The sequence below is a fragment of the Plecotus auritus genome (assembly GCF_963455305.1).
Source record: "Plecotus auritus genome assembly, chromosome: 2".
NCBI lineage: Eukaryota > Metazoa > Chordata > Mammalia > Chiroptera > Vespertilionidae > Plecotus > Plecotus auritus.
Genome location: NC_137771.1, coordinates 143,263,495 through 143,279,343, shown reverse-complemented (window position 1 = coordinate 143,279,343; position 15,849 = coordinate 143,263,495).

Genomic DNA, 15,849 nt, shown 5'->3' with positions numbered 1-15,849 from the left:
TTTCTTCTTAATAGTCATTTGAATATTATATTAATCAAAGCAGTTGCAGTAATTTTCCTGATTATGATAGTTATCAGATAGTCAAACTATTTCTCTTTTATTAAGAGGATTATTGGTTAAACCTTAATTGGTAGTTTTATTTTTTTAAAATATGTTTTTATTGATTTTTTTTGGAGAGAGAGGAAGGGAGGAGAGAGAAGTATTAATTGGCTACCTCCTACTGGGGATCGAGCTCCCAACCCAGGCATGTAATTTAGCCAGAAATCTAACCAGCAACCTTTTGGTTCATGGGAGAACACTCAACCAACTGAGCCACACTGGCCAGAGCATTAATTGGTAGTGTTAAAAACCATTGTTAAAAGATTTATCTGGAGTAAAAAAATTATATTTTTCCTCTCTTTTTCTCCAGTTACTTTAGAAAATGGAGCTCTCCTCTGCTATCTATTTCCTAGCTTCAAATCTTTCATCTTTAGCCCTCTGTGTTTTATGTCTTCTTTTTAAGACAGAGACCATGTCATACTATTCTTTACATCCCTCATGTACATAACAATGCCTGACAAATAGAGGTCCTTAATACAATTAAAAAATGAGTGAGTGAGTGAGTTATTACATACATGAATGAAACTTTTAACACTGGTTAGGGATCCTTGTGTCATCAGCAATTACTTCTACAATAGAGGCCCGGTGCACAAATTCATGCATGGGTGGGGTCCAGCTGGGCCACCCCAATGGGGGCCGATCAGAGCTGAGCCAGTGGGGGGAGGAGGTGCTTCAGGAGGTTGGCTGGCTGGCCCCACTCCCAATAGGGGTGGGGGGAGGTTGGGGGTGGGGTCGGCCAGGGGGAGGGGCTGTGGGCAGTTTGGAGGGGCCAATCGGTGCCCTGATTGGGCTGGTTGGCCGCCGCCATGCATGTCATAGTGACTGGTCATTCCGGTTGCTCCATCGTTCTGGTCTCTTGGCTATTATATATAGAGATTTTCTAATCACACAAAGTGTGAGGAATCTAGGACTAGACCAAATTGTTTGACCAATAATCATAGTACCATTTCATTATAACATTGGTTAAACTTGGATTAGTCTAGAAAAGACATAGGAAAACTTTCATGAATTCCAGTTAAATTTGAATGATCTTTATTCAGATGTCACTTTAGCAACCTCATTCTCATGGTCACAACCCAAATTTTATTTCCTGAAATTCTTTTCAGCTCTGAAATCCATATTTTATTCTTTGAACATAGTCTCCTATTTTCGATGTTCTATTACTCTTTCAATATCAGTAGCCATTTTCAGTTTCATCAAACCCTCCAATTCCTTTTCAATGTGTTATGTCACTTCAAACTTCTTTTTCTTTTCTATCCAGCTTAGATCCCATCATCTGTGACATCAATCTCTTGCTGTTATACTCAGCTTTTTATTAAATCCCAGTCACAGAAGTATACTATATGTCCACTCCAAGTAGTAACTTCAAATTACTTTAAATAAAATAATGTAACCGTGTGCGTAGATGCAACTGAAATTTTTGTTCTCTAATTTTAAAGGATTGTCAATTCTATCTCCTATTGACATGGTTTCTCATTACTTTTCACTCTTTCTTTAAGCTTTCTATCTCATCATTTTCTCTTTATTTCCATCATGTAATCTTTCTTTCTGATTAGGTCATTAGGCAAATATTTGTTCTGCTTCCAAACACCAACTTTTCTTTATATTTATCCACTACTTTATTATTAATAGAAAAAAATGTCCCTTCCCTTTATTTAAAACAAGTATATTCACCTTCATTTTTGATCCCATTTCTTCCTGCATTACATCATATAGTTCTACAATATCCTCTATAATAAAGAGGTAATATGCAAATTAACCCTCACGCCCTTGCATCACAAGATGGCCACCACCACATTGTCACAAGATGGCCGCAGGGGAAGGCAGTTGGGGGTGATAAGGTCAGCAGGGGAGCAGTTAGGTGTCAATAGGCCAGCAGGGGAGCGGTTAGGGGGCTATCAGGCAGGCAGGCGAGTGGTTAGGACCCAGCAGTTCTGAATTGTGAGAGGAATGTCCAACTGCCGGGATCCCTGCGGGATCAGGCCTAAATTGGCAGTTGGACATCCCCTGAGGGGTCCCAGACTGGAGAGGGTGCAGGCTGGGCTGAGGAACACCCCTCCAGTGCATGAATTTTGTGCACCAGGCCTCTAGTTTTCTTTATAAAAGAAATGCAGCCTTTTATTTATTTAACTAGTGGCCCAGTGCATGAAATTCTTGCACAGGGGGAGGGCGGGGGGGGGGGTGTTCCTCAGCCCGGCCTGCACCCTCTTCAATCTGGGACCTCTCGAAGGATGTCCTACTGCCAGTTTACAGGGATCGAGCCTAAACTGGCAGTCAGACATCCCTCTCACTGGATGTCTGGGACTGCTGGCTCTAGCCGCTCACCTGCCTGCCTGCCTGCCTGATTGCCCCTAACCACTCTGCCTGCCAGCCTGATCGCCCCCAACTGCCCCCTGCCGCCGGCCTGCTTGCCCCTAAATGCCCACCCCCGCCAGCCTGATCACCCCCAACTGCCCCCCATGTTAGCCTGCTCACCCCCAACTGCCCGCCCTGCTGGCCTGCTCACCCCCACCTTCCCTCCCCACTGGCCTGCTCACCCCCAACTGCTCCCCTGCTGGCCTGCTCACTCCAAACTGCCCCTCCCTGGTGACCTGATCACCTCCAACTGACCCCCACTGATGGCCTGCTCACCCACAACTGGCCCCCCTGCTGGTCTGTTTACTCCCAATGGCCCCTGCCATCCCATCCTGGCCTGATTACCCCCCGGCAACCCAAGGTCCCAGCCCCTCCTTTTTTTCTTTTTCTTTTTTTTTTTCAGCGCCTTCTTGAGCGGAGGCCAGGGCCGGCTGGAAGCAAGTATCTAGAATTTATTTATCTTCTATAATTGAAACTTTGTAGCCTTGAGTGGAGGTCAGGACAGGCCAGGGTGGGCAGGAAGCTTGGCTTCCTCTATCGCCAGGGGCAATCCAAGCCTCCTGTTTGCTCCTGCTTTGTGGCTGCTGCCATTTTTGTTGGGATTTATTTATCTTCTATAATTGAAAGTTTGTAGCCTTAAGTGGAGGTCAGGGCCGGCCAGGGCGGGTGGGAAGCTTGGCTTCCTCCATTGCTGGGGGCAACCCAAGCCTCCTGCTTGCTCCAGCTACGTGGCCAGCCGCCATCTTGGTTGGGTTAATTTGCATAATCACTCCTGATTGGCTGGTGAGCATGGCTTGTGGGTGTAGCAGAGTGATGGTTAATTTGCATGTTTCTCTTTTATTAGTGTAGATAATCTATATATGTAAAAGCTTAAGCGACTACCCGACCGTTTGACCATCCAACTGGTAGCTATGATGTGCACTGACCAACAGGGGACAGATGCTTCGACTGGTAGCTATGATATTCACTGACCACCAGAGGGCAGATGCTCAACACAGGAGCTGCTGAGCTGTGGTGACTTGGCAGCTGCAGTTCTCAGGTGACATACCTGGAACCAGAGAGGAGGGAGCCCGATTCTGGGGTGCATCACCTGAGAACCACCCTCTCGCAATCCAGGACCCCTCAGGGGATGTCTGTCGGAGAGTTGATTTCGGCCCGATGAACGCAGGCCAGGCCAAGGGACCCCACCAATGCACAAATCCATGCACCGGTCCTCTAGTTAAATAATAAAATAAACTTGAAAATGAGGATGTGTGAATTTTAAAGCTAGATGGGCATCATTTGTAGAGATAAAAATTACGTTAGACAACAATCATATGGGAAATACTTAAATAATCTATATTAGTTAAAGTGAAACCCTACCTCCAAACTGTGTCTATAGAACGAATGAATCAGGCTTCAGTCAGTTAGCATATTGATTTGTTTTGATTGCTATTCAATCAAAAAGGAGTATATACAAAAGCTGTGGTACATTTACACAATGGAATACTATTCTGCTGTAAAAAGGAATAAAATTTTACCCTTTATGACAGCATGGATGGACCTGGAGAACATTATACTAAATGAAATAAGCCAGTAAGAGAAATACAAGTACCATGTGATTTCACTCATCTACCAAGCAAAATAGAGACAGACTCACAGAGAGCAGGGAGATAGCTCAGGGGTGGGGTTGGGTTGGGGGAGTGGAGGGATTAAGCAAAAAATAAAAACAAAAAAGAGAGAGAACTCATGGACATGGACAACAGTGTGGTGATTGTGGGGGTGAAGGGTGGAGGTAGAAGAGAGCATAGAGGGGATAACTGGTAATGAAAAAATAAAATAAAAATTTAAAAAAGGAAATACTTTGCCAAATATGTTTTTCTAAATATTCAGGGAAAGAAATCCTTGTGATTTTTCAACTGAACTTAAATGATAAAGAATGTAGAATATAATACTACAATGTCTATCTTAAAAGTATGAATGGAAAATTGACTGAATATAGAAACTTTTGGGAGGAGACAGGAAATGTGAGAGAGAAAAAGTTTATTCCCGATGGCATAAGGTACAGCTTGAGCACCTTTAAAACCCTGCCTTAACTCATTCTTAAACTTCTGCTTGAATCATTTTGTACCAGTCATTTGGAACTAAAAGTAATTCACTACTACAGTTTTTAGTATATAATAAATACTGATTTATACTAGAGATTGATTGCAGAATTTTTCTAAATATTAACCATTACCACCCAATTTAATTACTGTAACTATATAATACTTTAATATCTATTATAATATAACCCTTTTGAACATTTTAAAAATCAATTTTCTAGATATATACAGATATTTATTTTATGAGATAAAATTCATGCTAATTGTTTTCAAAATCTAAAAAAATAATAATAAAAGTGAAAGTAAACTAAACAAAATAAGAAAATAAACTGAATTTTGATAAGGATCATAATGTATGTATTCCCCTGTTAATTTGTATATCAGATAAATTAGAAATTTGTCTTTACATCTCTGAAATATCTTACAGTATGATTTTTATATACTTTTTAGACTTGATGTCTCGCTGGATTTTTATATCTCTTCATATAGGTATTCATATTTCTAGTTTATTTTATCTTTTTTATATTTCTGTTATTATAAATAAAATAAATGTCATGAATTTATTTATTAAGTTATAGAATTTAGGAAAACTGGGACTGGGAGGGGGAATATATGAAAATATGAGAGTAGGTGGATAGGAGTTTGCAGTGTATTTACACATTTGAGAGTTCATGGGTGAGAGGACGTAAGAATATAGTTGCAGCTTGTATGTAGTGTTAAGTTCAACTACAACAGATTCTTTCATGAATTTCTGCCTCATATTAATAACATTATATTAAGCAAAACTACTCATTACTCACAGAAATGAATTGAGTCAATCATGGCTGATTTACTTTGGGCAGGATTGGGATGGATGAGGTGTATCATTGCTTTTTCATTGGAAAAGGATGGCATGAAATGGGAATGGACATGAGTTGTAGATAATTGGGATTATACCAGTTTTGTGAGCTTGAAGATTAAGGGGTACAGCAGAACTCTTGTTCCTCTCATTTATGTTTTTAACTTTTCTGCAAATAAACTAGGGTCTTATAATTTCATGTTTACTTTCTTGCCTTTTGTTGCTGTCATATGAAAGTAAATAAATATTGGAGATGGATGAAGTAGGGCTGGAGATCAAGAGTTTCTTATAAATTTTTGATTTTTTTAGAGTTATTTTGTGTATATCATTTTTAAGTAGTCAGTGTTTCCATAGTTATAGGTATTAGAAATTTTTAAAAATATTATCATAATTTTGTAAAATTAAAACATAATGTATTAACATATGATCAACATACATTTTACATATAAGACTAATTCTTATCCCCATATATGTTGCTAACTTCTTTTATCCTAATTTTCTAAAAATTAAAAGGAATGAACTAAAAGTTAATGTAAAAAAGCATGTCTAATCTTTAAGGAAACTGAAATTTACATTGGTCAAATATCAATGATTAACGATGCCTAATATTTTTAATAAAATGGTTATACAGTTTTGTGTTGATTTAAGTTTGGCCATATTGATACTGATTTTTAAAAAACATATTCATCTGATTGATGAAAATATTTGGTGGGGAAAAAGTAGGTTTACAGTTGTTCATATAAAAAATAATGCAATAATTAATAATACAAGAATTAACTCAGTTTTGGGTTCTCACAACTTTAAACATACTTTTTCCCCACCTGTAATAAATCTAGTAAATTATTCAGAAGTTATTTTATTTCTACTCATTGAAGTAGAAATATGATATATTTTTTATGGCATAAAGACCTTTTAAAAACTACTAATCATTAGACAAAATAATATTAAAATATTTCCAGTGGTTTATAAAAGGAAATGTATAATAAGGTTACAATATCATGAGGAGACAGAGGACATAATATACTAATCATTTGAATTATCTTTTGGTTTGCAGTATAAATAACCTTTATACAGTGCTGTTTAATGTGAGGAGTATTATAATAATTTTATGTTAATAGTTAAAAAAGATTTTTCTTTTAAACCTTGTCTTTATCATTTTCCATGGCTTCTACATTCAGATAATTTCCTTTTTCTTCAGTTTTGAGTACAAGAAATATCTTGTTGCAAATGAAAATGTATTTTTTACTTTTTCACATATAATAACCAATTTTGCTCCAAATTCTCAATACTTCACCTTTTTTTCTGAATGAGTGAGCCTCAGGCATTTTTCTTAGCAAATTTACAAGAACATAAAAGAAAGAATACTGGGGGAAAAACATTTCATCATGGAATCTAACCTTTAGAATTTCACATAATGTAGTAATGTGTTACAGAGACAATTTATAGATTTCATGGTAGTATGTGTAAAAAAAATTCTAGTGACTAGAGAGTGTGTAACTAAAATTGTAATGTCCTTATGTTTATAACTTCTTGAGTTTTATTCATAAATGTAATTGTCCAAAATAAATTGAATTTATACTGTATGTGGTATTAGTATACTTTTAAAAAATTAAAATTTGCATGGTATCTTTTTTCATCATTTTATTTCTTTTAATAAGACACATTTGAGGACAGCTTTAGATTTACAGAAAAATTCAGAAGATAGTACAGAGTTCTCATATATCCCACTGCTAGTTTTCCTTATTAACTTTTTTACATTAATATGGCATATTTGTTACAATTCATGAACCAATTTTGCTATAATATTATTAATTACTAGATGCCCGGTGCACGAATTCATGCACTGGTGGGATCCAGCTGGCCCACTCTGATGGGAGCCATTGAGGGTGGGCCAGCTGGGGCAGGGGGTGGGCTGGCTGGGGTGGGGGCCACAGGCATTCTGGTTGTTCCACCATTGGGTCTATTTGCACATTACCTTTTTATTATGTAGCACTAGAGGCCCGGTGCATGAAATTTGTGCATGGGGGGTGTGTGTGTCCCTCAGCACAGCCTGCATCCTCTCCAATATGGGACCCCTTGGGGGATGTCCGACTGCTGGTTTAGGCCCAATCCCTGATAGACATCCTTCTCACAATCTGGACTACTGGCTCCCAACTGCTCACCTGCCTGCCTTCCTGATTGCCCCTAACTGCTTCTGCCTGCCAGCCTGATCACCCCCTAACCACTCCCCTGCCAGCCTGATTGATGCCTAACTGCTCCCCTGCCAGCCTGTTTGCCCCTAACTGCTCTCCCCTGCAGGCCTGGGTCCCCCCCAACTGCCCTTCCCTGCAGGCCTGGTCTCCCCCAAGTGCCCTCCCTTGCAGGCCTGGTCCCTCCCAACTGCCCTCCCCTTCTGGCCATCTTGTGGTGGCCATCTTGTGTCCACATGGGGGCAGCCATCTTTGACCACATGGGGCAGCCATCTTGTGTGTTGGAGTGACAGTTAATTTGCATATTACTCTTTTATTAGATAAGATAATTGGTACTTTATTAAGATTCCCTTAGTTTTTACCTAATGCCTCTCTTTCTGTTCTAAGGTCCCATTCAGTGTACAATATTACATTTAGTTTCCATAAATTATTTGGAGTTATTCTGCATGGGAAATTTATTCTATCCCATTTTTTCAATCATTTATGTATATCAGTTCATTATGGACTTATGGATATTTGTTTTATACTTTGGGCTATAGCTCAATGTTACTTTATTTTGTTGCTCAAATTGTTCCACCTTTGGCCATTGTTTCTATTGGCTTCTGTTATCTTTTTTGCACCCCATCAGTACAGGTTATGGTTATTTATTCTTTCTTACTTTCTTACTCTCTGACTTAATAAGATGCTTTAGTCTCATTATGTGTATTTTCTGCTCATCTTAGATCTGCCTTTTTCCAAGAAACTTAGTATCTTCTACAAAAGAATATTATAAACAAAGATATTGGTACTAGCTGCTTTTCTCTTGCTGCTTTTAATATTCTCTCTTTGTCTTTAACATTTTGCATTTTAATTATTATGTATCTTGGTGTGAGCTCTTTAGGTTCATCTTATTTGGGACTCTGCACTTCCTGGACTTGTATGTCTATTTTCTTCACCAGGTGGGGAAAGTTTCTGTCATTTTTTAAAATAGGTTTTCACTGCAGAGTATGGGTTGTGTGCTCTAGTCATTATGAGACCAACTGGGGGCTGTGGCTCACTGTTGCTGCTCAGCATCACAAGAGAGTATGGTATCTGCCCAGGAAAAGATGAAAATTTAAATTCAAAGTGCAGTTAATAGTTTATCTCTTTCATACCATCATAAAGTAGAAGAATTATAAGTGGAACCATAGTTAGTTGGGACCATCTGTTGCATGCAGTGCTTATTTATGGTTCCTTTCCTTTTTACTCTTATGCCCTCCACTAGTTTTCAAAGTTACTTAGGTCAGCACATGCCCTTCCTTTCCCCACCAACCGCCCCAGTGAGGTTTCTTCATACATGTGCAATACACTATCTTAGATTATTGTGTCACATTCTGCATTCCATTCTTGGATGCCTCTACATTCTATATAATTCCATATATTAAGGTTTGTTGTTCATACTAGAGGCCCGGTGCATGAAATTCGTGCACAGGGGGGGGGTGTCACTCAGCCCAGCCTGCACCCTCTCCAATATGGGACCCCTCGAGGGATGTCCGACTGCCCGTTTAGGCCCGATCCGGTAGGATCGGTAGGATTGGGCCTAAACGGGCAGTTGGACATCCTCTCACAATCCAGGACTGCTGGCTCCCAACTGCTCACCTGCCTGCCTTCCTGATTGCCCCTAACCGCTTCTGCCTGCCAGCCTGATCACCCCCTAACCACTCCCCTGCCAGCCTGATTGATGCCTAACTGCTCCCCTGCCAGCTTGTTTGCCCCTAACTGCCCTCGCCTGCAGGCTTGATCACCCACAACTGCCCTCCCTTGCAGGCCTGGTCCCTCCCAACTGCCCTCCCCTGCTGGCCATCTTGTGGCAGTCATCTTGTGTCCACATGGGGACAGCCATCATTACCACATGGGGGCAGCCATCTTGTGTGTTGGAGTGATGGTCAATTTGCATATTACTCTTTTATTAGATAGGATAGTGCATGGGTGGGGGCCAGCTGGTTTGCCCTGGAGGGTGTCCTGGATCAGGGTGGGGGTTCCCTTGAGGCATGGGGCGGCCTGGGTGAGGGGCCTTTTGTGGTTTGCAGGCCAGCCACACCCACTGGAAACCCAAGCGGAGGCCCTGGTATCTGGGATTTATTTATCTTCTATAATGGAAACTTTGTAGCCTTGAGCAGAGAAGGCCAAGGCAGGCCAGGGCTGTGGAAAGCTTGGCTTCCTCCATCATTGGGCGGCAACTCAAGCCTCCTGCTCTCTCCAGCTCTGTGGCTGCTGCCATTTTTGTTGGGATTTATTTATCTTCTATAATTGAAACTTTGTAGCCTCGAGTGGAGGCCTAGGCTGGCCAGGGTGTGCGGAAAGCTTGGCTTCCTCCATTACCAGGGAAACCCAAGCTTCCTGCTCGCTCTGTGGCTACAGCCATCTTGGTTGTATTAATTTGCATACTTGCTCCTGATTGGCTGGTGGGCATGGCTTGTGGGTGTAGCAGAATGATGATTAATTTGCATATTACTCTTTTATTAGATAGGATTGTAAAGCTTCATAGGTTTTGACAAATACATAATGACATGCATTCACCATTACAGTATTCTATAGAATTGTTTCATACCCCAAAAGTCCCATGTATTTCACCTCTTCAACTCTCCCCTTCTCCCATTCCTGAACCCTAGGAACCACTGATTTCTTTTTAACGTTATCTATAGTTTTGTCTTTTCCATAAATTAACATAATTGGAATCACAAACAATGTCGTCTTTTATGGTTGGCTTTTTTCAGTTAGTAAAATGTATTTCATTCATACATGTTTTTATGACTTGATAGCTCGTATTTTTCTGTGTGATTTTATTTTATTTTAATTGTTAAATCATTTTTTTATTTTTCTATTTCTTTTAAAATATTACATGAATTTCAGGTGTACATTCAGTGATTAGACATTATATAACTTGATAAGGGGTCATCCAGATAAATCTCATACCCCTCTGATACCATGCATAGTTATTAGAATACTATTAACTATACTAGAGGCTCAGTGCACAAAATTCGTGCACTGGGGGAAGGGCTGTGTCGCACAGCCTAGCCTGTACCCTCTCCAATCTGGGACTTCTCAGGGGATGTCTGACTGCCGGTTTAGGGATAGAGCATAAACCCTCAGTTGGACATCTCTTTCACAATCTGGGACTGCTGGCTCCCAACCGCTCACCTGCCTGCCAGCCTGATCACCCCCTAACCACTCCCCTTCCAGCTTTATTGATGCCTAACTTCTCCCCTGCCAGCCCGGTCGCCTGTAACTGCTCTCCCCTGCCGGCCTGGCTGCCCCCAACTGCCCTCCCCTGCAGGCCTGTTTTCCCCCAACTGCCCTCCCCTGCAGGCCTAGTCCCTCTCAACTGCCCTCCCCTGCAGGCCTGTTCCCCCCCAACTTCCCTCCCCTGCAGGCCTAGTCACTCCTAACTGCCCTCCCCTGCCAGCCAGGTCACCCCCAACTGCCCTCCTCTGCCAGCCTGGTCAGCCCTAACTGCCCTCCCCTGCCGACCTGGTCGCCCCTAACTGCCTTCTCCTGCTGGCCATCTTGTGGCAGTCATCTTTGACCACTTGGGGGTGTCCATCTTTGACCACATGGGGTGGCCATCTTGTGCAAGGGCATGAGGGTCAATTTGCATATTACCTCTGCTGTACACTACATCCCCATGACTAATCTGTTATTATCAATTTGTAGTTCTTAATCCCTTCACCTTTTTCACCCAATCCCCTACACCTTCCCATCTGGCAACCATTGAAATGGCCTCTGTATCTATCAGTCTGTTTGTGTTCTGCATGTTTACTTTATTCTTTAGATTTTCTTGTCTTGGAAGCTCTTTATATGTCCTTAAATTCCAAACGAGAGCTTTGCTGGATAGAGTAATTTTGGATGTAGGTCCTTGTTTTTCATCACTTTGAATATTTCTTGACAATCTCTCTTGGCCTAAAAGTTTCTGCTGAGAAATCAGATGACACTCTTATGGGAGCTCCCTTGTAGGTCACTAACTGCTTTTCTTTTGCTGCTTTTAAGATTCTCTGTCTTTAACCTTTTGCATTTTAATTATGATGAATCTTGGTGTGACCTCTTTAGGTTCATCTTATTTGGGACTCTGCACTTCCTGGACTTGTATGTCTATTTCCTTCACCAGGTTAGAGAAGTTTTCTGTCATTGTTTTTTAAAAAATAGATTTTCAATTCCTTGTTCTATCTCTTCTCCTTCTGACACTCCCATGATGCAAATGTTGGTATGGTTGAAGTTGTCCCAGAGACTTCTTATATTATACTAATGTTTTTGGATTCTTTTTTCTTTTTGCTGCTCTAATTGGATGTTTTATGCTTCCTTAGATTCCAAATTATTGTTTTGATTGTCAGCTTCATGTACTCTACTGTTAATTCCCTGTCATTTATTCTTCATTTCAGTTAGTGTATCCCTCATTTCTGACTGATTCATTTTTATGGTGTCCATGTTTTGTGTTTTGTTTTTTTTTTTAATGCCACTGAAGATCTTCCCCTAAATTCATTGAGCATCCTTATAACCAATGTTTTGAACTCTGCATCTAGTAGATTGCTTTTCTCCACTTTGTTTAGTACTTTTTTCTGGAGTTTTGTTCTATTCTTTTGTTTGTGACATGTTTCTTTGTCTCCTCATTTTGGCAGTTTCCCTGTGTTTGTTACAATGTATTAGGTAGAGCTGCTATGTCTCCCTGGCTTAGTAAAGTGGCCTAAAATAGTAGGTGTCCTGTGGGGTCCAATGGCACAAACTCCCCATTCATCTGAGCTGGGCTCTCCAGGGAAATCTCCCCCATGTGGGCTGTGTAAAACCTCCTGTTGTAGTTTAAACCTGATTGTTGTTGGCATGTCAATTGGAGGGATTTACCCCAAGGCCTATTGACTTGCTGTAGACACCATGGAGGATCAGCTGTGCAAGGGCTTACCCCATGAGCAAGAATTAATTCAGGGAAGCTCTGATGCCTGCTGAATATGCCTCTTGGGGGTGTCACTTCTGGGAGGGGTTGGGTGGTGCTGTCCACTAGGTGTGCTGGCTATGGGGCATTTCAGGAGGTGGAAGCCAAGGTCAGCTACTTCCTGTATTCTTCCTGGGGTTATCTGGCCTGAGCTACAAAGTGATCTGCAGATACCTGCTACTTGTGCTCTGCTTGGAGGAGAGGCCAAGAGAGGCCAAGCTGCAAACCAAGGCCTACTGCCACTAGTACCAGGCCTGGGGCCACTTTGTGAGAGGTAAGGGGCATGCCAAGGCCAGATGCTTCTTATTTGAGAGGTTTTATGAAAGTTGAAGGCTGAGTTAAGACAGGCCATTTTTGTGGAAAAGCCACTGAAGTAACTTGGGTCGGCCCACAAGTTGGTGGGGTGAGGTCTCAGGGAATCAGCAAGGCAGAGCGATCAATCTGAGCCAAGTTAATGGAGACTCAGATATGGCATTTACATGCAGGCTCTATGGGGGAGGCTCAGAAAAGGAACCATGGCCTCTGCCCGTACTTTCATCTGGGAGAAAACTGCCCCTTCAGCTCTCATACTGATGCCAGACACTTGAGTTCCTCCTTGTATGTCCCTGGTGCCATTCAAGCTGCTGCGCCATTGCTAGAATTCATAGTGACTGAGTTCAAGTAAGTCCATGTGTGAGCTTTTTAAGAGGACCTGCTGGGAACTCCAGCAGCCCTCTGCCTCACTCAGCACAATCCCTGCTGGTTTTCATAGCTAGAATTTATGGGCACTTCTCTCCTGGCACTTGAACCTTGAGCAGGGGGACCTGGTATGGGCCTGAGACCCCCTCACTTTTCTGGGGGTCTTCCACATTCTTGATATGCCTTCTGATTTTTATCTGTCACATGGGACCAGCCCATTCTGTGTCTCTGCCCGTCCTACTTGTCTCGATGTGGCTTCTTTATATCCTTAGTAGTAGAACATCTGTTCAGTTAGAATTCAGGCAGTTCTGATGGTGGTTGTTCTGTAGTTCAGTTGTATTTTTGATGTGGTTGTGGAAGGATGAGAGTATCACATTGACCAGAAGCCTAAGGCCTTGAATAATATCTCATTTCTTTTTATCACTGAGTAAAATTTCATAATTCCAAATTTGTATCCCAAATTAAACGATGAATTTATAATTTATTTGTCCATTAATTTATTGAAGAACAGTTTGGTTGCTTTGACAATTATTATTGACTAGAGACCTGATGCATAAAATTCATGCAAGAGTAGGCCTTCCTTCCCCCAGCTGCTGGCACTGGCTTCCCTCTGGCACCTAGGACCTGGACTTCCCTTGTAGCCCCGGTTTCGTCTGGAAGGACGTCTGGTCTAATTAGCATATTATGCTTTTATTGTTATAAAGTAGAGGCCTAGTGCACGGAATTTGTACATGGGGGGGGTGTCCCTCAGCCCAGCCTGCACCCTCTCCAATCTGGGACTCCTCGAGGGATGTCCAACTGCCCGTTTAGGGATTGGGCCTAAACGGGCAGTCGGACATCCCTCTCACAATCCAGGACTGCTGGCTCCTAACTGCTCACCTGTCTGCCTTCCTGATTGCCCCTAACTGCTTCTGCCTGCCAGCCTGATCACCCCCTAACCACTTCCCTGCCAGCCTGATCGACACCTAACTGCTCCCCTGCCAGCCCGATTGCCCCTAACTACCCTCCCCTGCTGGCCTGGTCACCCCTAACTGCCCTCCCCTGCAGTCCTGGTCTCCTCTAACTGTCCTCCCCTGCATGCCTGGTTGCCCCCAATTGTCCTCCCTTGCAGACCTGGTCACCCCCAAGCCTCCCCTGCTGGCCTGGTCACCCCTTACTTCCCTCCCCTGCAGGCCTGATCTCCCTTAACTCCCTCCCCTGCCGGCCATCTTGTGGTGGCCATCTTGTGTCCACATGGGGGCAGCCATCTTTGACCACATGGGGGTGGCCATCTTGTGTGTTGGAGTGATGGTCAATTTGCATATTACCTCTTTATTATATAGTATGTTGTTATAAATATTCACATTCAGGTTTGTGTGAAATAAGTTTTCAATTTAATTGGTTAAATACCAAAAGGCTTATTGCTTGATTGTATGGTAAGACTATGCTTAACTTTTTGAGAAACTCTGAAACTGTTTTTCAAATTGACTGCACCATTTTGTAATTTAACCAGCAGTGAATGAGAGTTACTATTGTGCCACATCCTCACAAACATTTGGTATCAATTTTTTTTGTTTGTTTTTGAATTTTAAACATTCTAATAGATATGTGGTAGAATCACATTGTTTTAATTTGCTATTTCCCATTGACAAATAATGTTAAATTTGTTTTTAAATACTTATTTGCCATGATGTATAATTACTTTCTGAGACATCTGTTCAGCTATTTTGCCCATTTAACTAATTGAGTTGTTTGTTTTCTTACTATTGAGTTTTAAGTGTTCTTTTCATATTTTGAATATAAGTTCTTTATGGGAGATGTGTTTTACAAATACATCTTTGGCTTGTATTTTGACTGGTACTCTCTTAACTGTGTCTTGGCAAAGCAGAAGTTTGTACTTTTAATTCAGTTCAACTTATCAATTTTTAAAAATGAATTATGCTTTTGATATTGTATCTAAAAACTCACTGCCAAAATCAAGGTCACTTATTTTTCCTCTGTGTTATTTCAAGAAAAATATATTTTGCATCTTATATTTAGGTCTTTGGCCCAATTTGAGTTAATTTCATAAAGTTATAAGAAATGTGTTTGGATTCATTTTTTTCTCCTTAATGTTCCAGCACCATTTGTTGAAAGGAGTATCTTCTCTCCATTGAATTGCCTACTTATTTTTTCAAAGAGCAGTTAACCATATTTATATGGGTTTATTTTTGGGCTCTCTCTCAAGTCTGTTGATCTATATGGTTAGCCTTTCAGCTATACTAAACTGTGTGGATTACTATAACTTTATAATAGGTCTTAAGTCATATAACATCAGTTTTTCAACATGATTTTTTAGGAGTGCATTGGGTATTCTGGGTCTTTTACCTTTCTATATAAACTTTAGAATGAGTTTTTCAATATTTACAAAATGTGTTGTTTAGATTTGGATTGGGATTGTATTCAATATACTAAATTGGCAAGAGTGATAACCTTAACAACATTGTGTTCTCCAATCTATAATCATGGAATTTTTCTCCATTTACTTAGATCTTCTTTGAATCTGTTCATCAAAGTTTTGTAATACGCCCTAGCCAGTTTGGCTCGGTGGATGGAGTGTCAGCCTGTGGACTGAAGGGTCCTAGGTTTGATTCTGGTCAAAGGCACATACCTGGTTGTGGGCTAAATCTCCAGTGTGTGTGGGGGGAC